Genomic DNA, 6,396 nt, shown 5'->3' with positions numbered 1-6,396 from the left:
TATATATATATATATATTATTCTCTTTATTCTCTATCTCTGTATATTTCCTCATGTACAGTTCTGCTGAAGAGCGTAGGCTCGTAATGTAAAATACTGTCTCACTTTCACAAGCGTCGAACTAATACACCTGCTATTTGTTTATACACCTGTCTTCATCGTTCTTCCTGTAAATTTCATCTGGAAATGTTCCTGGTTCTAATGGTATCACGAAAGGCCTAGTTAGACTATGGAGTTTTCAAGTTCTTCTACACGCTTAGAAAAACATATGGGCTGTTGCAGTAATTGTGTGAATCTGAGATGGGAATACGTAGAATAAAATCGTAATTAATTGATCCTCAAATTAACGCGAAAATAATTGAGAAGGCAGCATATAGAAAACGTAGAAATTAAAAACTGGAAAAAAAAGGGAAAAAATAAACGCAAAGACTAAAATGTAAAAGTGAAAAAGTGAAAAGGTAAAAGCGCTATCCTCCTTAGACCTTACAAGGCTGGAAAGCTATCAACAAATCAGTCAGGGATAGGATGTGTTTTCTAGTTCTTCAATATGTATTTACATATATGCTTGCAACTACTGAAAAGTTCTGACCTAGATTTTAGCAGTGAGTTAGGGAGCTTAGATCTAAACAGGATCTGCGCTCTTTCCGCTAAACAAAGCCTACATTTATTCGATCTAGTAACGTAAGGTATAGATTTTTCAGCTACTTTCCACTTAATCACATGTGGTGTTTCGTTATCTTTCAAAGCCCATAAGTAGCTAGCCAGCTTAGAAGACTACTTTTGTCCCTATGTCAGAAGGAGGCTATGTGATTGGCATAGCGACTTTTAAATTCACTATCACAGCATCCAGTACAGAAATTCTTAAGGGCCGTAATGTTATTTAGGGCGGCAGTAAGTTTTGCCTCATATATGAAAGATTTAATCGTACATCGTTGGTCCAATAGACACGATCCTGGTTAGAGACTGTTGCACCTGAATTTCGGTTCTTGGTACTGACAACATTTAATGATACTCTTCACATTAGGTCAGTAATTATATCTAATTATTTTATAGAATGCCCATTAAATATTTTCCAGTATCTGTGAGTTGCTGGAAAGTTTTTCTCTGGGAGTGACAGGAATCTTTTACCTATGTTAGTTTTTATATTAAAGGAAAAAGGAGGGGTAAACCAAATAATTTTCCTTGGCTTAGTTTTAAGTTTCATTATTATATTTCTGGTTGTTACTAGTGGGGTTATGTATTACTTTTTCTTCGACACCACTAGATTTATTATTGTTACTCCCCTTCTTCTTCTTCTTCTTCTTCTTCTTCTTCTTCTTCTTCTTCTTCTTCTTCTTCTTCTTCTTCTTCTTCTTCTTCTTCTTCTTCTTCTTCTTCTTCTTCTTCTTCTTCTTCTTCTTCTTCTTCTTCTTCAACTCATTATTATTATTATTATTATTATTATCATTATTATTATTATTATTATCATTATTATTATTATTATTATTATTATTATTATTATTATTATTATTATTATTGCCTTTGCACAGCTTCTAACGCTGGAGATGTACTACAGTGTCAGCTGTTCACTACCAGTGAACTAAGGTAACACCTTTTATTTTTCGAGCACCTTCCGGAGTATTCGAGCGGTTCCAAGCAGTGCTGTTTTCTGCAAATGCTCTACCCTTATTGCAGCCCCTATATGTTCCACCTGATTCTCGAGATTTTTGCTCACTTTTCCCAGGGCTCCGACAATTATTGGTACTACTGCTACTTTTTTCATCGACCACAACTGCTTAACTTCCCAAGCTAACCTGTCATATCTCTCGACTTTTCTTTCTTCCTTATCGCATACCTTGTTGTCAGTTGGGCATGCTATATCTATGATCCAGTATGGTTTGTTTTCTTTCTCAATTAAGACTGTGTCCGGCTTCCTATTTTCGGTCGCACTGAATCATAAAATCTCATAGGATCTTTGCATTATTATTTTCGATGATACCTTCGGGCTTAGACACTCTATTACAAAGAGACTTTAGATACTTTGTTACAAATATCAGCTATCAGGTTTCTAAATATTACAAGAAGGTGGCAAGATTGTCTATATATATATCCGAGTTTCTCATTAAGCTAATGGAAAGTTTCATACGAAGAGTTTAGATCTAGGCAAATAAATAATCAACTATAGATAGATTAGTAGCTACTGTAACTTTAAGGGTTAATTGATTAAAGGTAAAAACATGCTGCTTTCTATATCTGTCAAGGGCGTGACCACCATACCCATGGGAAGTACACAAATCATCGATACGGTATAGAACAACTTTTGGAGACGAGCATTTATATCTCAATGTGTTTAACTTACAAAGAAAGAGGAAAGGGAGAGAGAAAGGAAAGAATATAAATTTACTATTGTTGTTTCTAGAAATTTTTGAAATTGCATGTTTCTGTTAAATTTGTATTGCAAGTATGTTACATATTAACGTTGGCATGCATCTGTTTTTGTAACTTACACTTTTTAAAATCTGCATTATTGTGCTCGAGAATCCCGTGTTTTCTCAGTTCTGTTTTTATGCCTGCAAGATTTCTGCACATATCTTTAGGGTCTAAGAATGTTGACATTATGCCAGAGGGAATATGTCATGCTAACAATAAAAAGATAAAAATCAGCGTGTTCAAATAAAAGTAAAAATTAAAAGAATCAAAACTACGTAATACATAAAATAATAATAAAAGTATACGAAACAACAAGTCTATAGAAGAATATGTGTATTGATCGATGTCTTCTCTTTAGGTTGCCGGTGTTTTTTCTTTATCTTTGCAACATGCTCAAAAAGGTGAAATATCTTGAAATATGTCACAAAAATGCTATCGTGAGACATAATTCAAAAGAATGTTTTTTTATGAAAGCGTAATTTACAAGAATTCATTCTGATTCAGTATTCAATAACGACTCTCTCCATTTTGTCTACTAGTGAAATACAACTAAAGAAAGGAAATAAATGAGTCTCTTAGCGCCATTTAAATTCTGAATGCTTCAAGGGTTTGTATTCATAGCGGTTGGTAACATCGACATTACGTAAGTTATGGGGATAGAAAGGGAAAATCTTAAAAAAACAATTCTGGAAGTAGAAAAAGTAGCCAAACAAACCTATTCGGCGGTTGTTTGTAGGATTTCATTCGAATAATGTAAGATTATTTTACATGAATACAAAAATTCTCTCTCTCCCTCTCCCTCTCTCCCTCTCTCTTTCTCTCACTTACTCAAACAATCTCTCTCGCACACGCACATTTATAGACGTATGGTCTAAAAAAATGATACATGCAATATACTTCTGAGTTAAGCAAAATGAATTCACCCCAGACGTATCCTCGAGAGCGGCAGATACGTATGTCGCCGTTCTTGAGGCTCCCCTTACTTACATTAAGCATGCTATTGTTTTTACTACAGGGCAGTTTTCATAATTCAAATGCTCTTTTCCTTATGAAACGCCTTTGCGTATCGCTTTTATTTTAAGCATTATTCCTACAGTTGGTTCGATTTCGTTCCGTAATACGCATACGAAACATAGAGAAACTGCAACAACCTCGAAATACTTATCTGTCTCATCGCAGTTGCTTCTGACACGATTTAGTTTCGCCTAGCTCTGAATTACGCTGGATTTTCGACACTACACGTTCATCATGGGATTTGTCCAGGAAGAAAATCATAGTTTGTGGCATTTCAAATACACACATACATTACATCAATTAGATAATAACAAAAATAGCAATAATAATAATAATAATAATAATAATAATAATAATAATAATAATAATAATAATAATAATAATAATAATAATAATAATCTTTTCTACTCGAGGCAAAAGGTCTGAAATTTTGGGTGTGGGGGCCACTCGATTAGATCGACCCCAATATGCAAGTAGTACTTAATTTCTAGACCCGAAAGGATGAAATGCAAAGTCGACCTCTGCAGAATTTGAACTCAGAACGCAGCGACAGGCAAAATACTATTAAGCATGTTGTCGGGTGTGCTAAAGATCCTGACTGCTCACCGCTTTAATATCATTAAAAATAATAATGATGATGATGATGATGATTGTGGTGGTGGTGGTGGTGGTCGTCGTCGTCGTCGTGGTCGTGGTGTGATGATGATGAAAAGAAGAAGAAGAAGAAGAAGAAGAAGAAGAAGAAGAAGAAGAAGAAGAAGAAGAAGAAGATGAAGAAGAGCATTAAGGGAGCGCAACCTGCGGCTCGGCAACATCTTCGTCCTCTCAACGATTAGCCGGAGATGATTTTTATTTTTCTTAATGAGAATATCTGAAGTAAACTGAATTGCTCTTACGAACGAGAATACTAAAGATGAAACCAGCCACTCTAAAACATTAAGTAGAAAAACCTGAAAAATAATCCAGAATGCGGTACATGATCGATCCCAATGGTAGCCATAGAATGTAAACGTGGGTGTGCGGGTCGTGTTTGTAATACCGCTTGTGTTTCATCTGTAGTGAGATCAGGGACGTTTTCTCTATGAAAGCCTTTTTTTAGTCTATCCACTGATATAGTGTCTCTATGACCTTTGAGGTCAATAGGGAAAACTTTATCCCTGCGTGGAAGAAAGCGGAAAGGACCTGCATACGCTGCTATTAACAGAGGTATAACAAAATCGTTACGCACGAAAACGTGAGTCCAAGAAGTAAAGCTTCCTTGAAGGCAGAGCTAGAAATGCAATCGTCTAATAGGTAAGAGGTTTTAAACAGGAGCCGTATATTCGTCGAACTTGGTAAAACTAAAAATTTTCTGGGCTAAATTTATTATTGTTACTGAATATGTTATTGTTATTTAATTTCTGAAAAGTTTTGCTTCTGTTTGTTTATGTAGCTTGATTTCTTTATCCTTAAGTTTCTACTAAGATAGAGATGTGAGTAAAATTAATAATAGCGAAACGAAAATAAAACTTCGGAAACAGCAATTACGCCATAACTTATGTGGAAACCAGCAGTGTGCTTCCAAGCGAGATAATCAAAGAAAGACTTGAAAATCAACGTAAGATCGTAATACTTCATGTAAAGTAAATATAACAAATAATACAGAATCCTTGTACGGCTCGGCATCGATCCCCAAATCTAATCTGTTCTTGCCGGTCACGAGGCCAAAGATCTCTGAAAGCTTCATCCGAATATATATATAGTGGCTCTTGAGATATCTTGTCCACAGATAAACAAACCAACAAACACGACTGAAAACAATACCTCTGCCTTAGCGAAGGCAGAGATAATAATAATAATAATAATAATAATAATAATAATAATGTGCGGCTAGATGCAGGAGGAAGGAGTAAGAGAAAGTTGAGGTGAAAGAGTCAGCAGAAATTCGCCATTAACTTCTGCCGAAGCCGCGTGGAGCTTACGTGTTTCACTCATAAACACACACATCGCTCGATCTGAGATTCGAACATGCGATCCCTCGACCTCAGATCCGTAACTCTAACCACTAGGCAATGTGCCTCCACGCTTATAGTTATTAACACTGATAAAAACATTGCACCTTAGCACGAGAGTAGTTCTATTCATGCTAAACTCGAAACCAATATGAAATAACGTCTTCCATTTTGAAAATCCTATTTCGACCTCCACAAGTCCTATCAATAAAACAAGAAAAATAATAAACAAGAAATTGAAAACATTCTTGGCAGGTTCAATGTCCAAACTAACATAATTTCTAACTGCTAAATTTCTCACTTCTATTCTATTTTTACGATGCCGTTTTGTAAAATACAATTCTTTAGAAGGAAACTTCAATTTTGAATATAAAGCTTAACACTTCGACTTTGCTTTTGTATCTAGTGTGCAAAATTCTTTATCTGAATACGTGCGTTCAAAGTTTGTTGTGTCTAGGGAGATTCACTATACCAATATTATTAACACAGGCATTGGTTCAATTCCAGTTTTTTAAAATTATTTGTTAAATGGTTAATTATCCAACTAAGCGATTGTTTGTTTAACTTGGTTACACAGTAAGTCGTTTGTTTTGTTTTAGTATGATTTTTGCTAAATTAAAGAAAACGATTTTAGAAGCAACACATTTTTCGCTGAATGGGCTTACATTCTGACAAGCATCTGTATACGGTAGGGAAATGTTGAAATGACATTTAGAATCTTTAAACTTTAATTATAAATCTAATTATATTTTTATCTAACCTCTTACAATTTATCATTATATATTATCTATTGAAATATATAAAGAAATATAAATTGATCACGTATAAGTCAAAAACTCAAAAACAATTGTTAAAAGAATACAATGTTATACAAGATGGTGATTGAAATGAACAGGCAAATCAGCCCTTAATTTATGTTTGCTTAGGTGCATATATACAAACGCGCATATATATATATATATATATATATATATATATATATA

This window comes from Octopus bimaculoides, chromosome 5 (genome assembly GCF_001194135.2).
Source record: "Octopus bimaculoides isolate UCB-OBI-ISO-001 chromosome 5, ASM119413v2, whole genome shotgun sequence".
In the NCBI taxonomy this organism is placed as follows: Eukaryota; Metazoa; Mollusca; class Cephalopoda; order Octopoda; family Octopodidae; genus Octopus; species Octopus bimaculoides.
The sequence above is the reverse complement of the archived record's forward strand: the minus strand, read 5'-3'. Positions refer to the sequence as shown.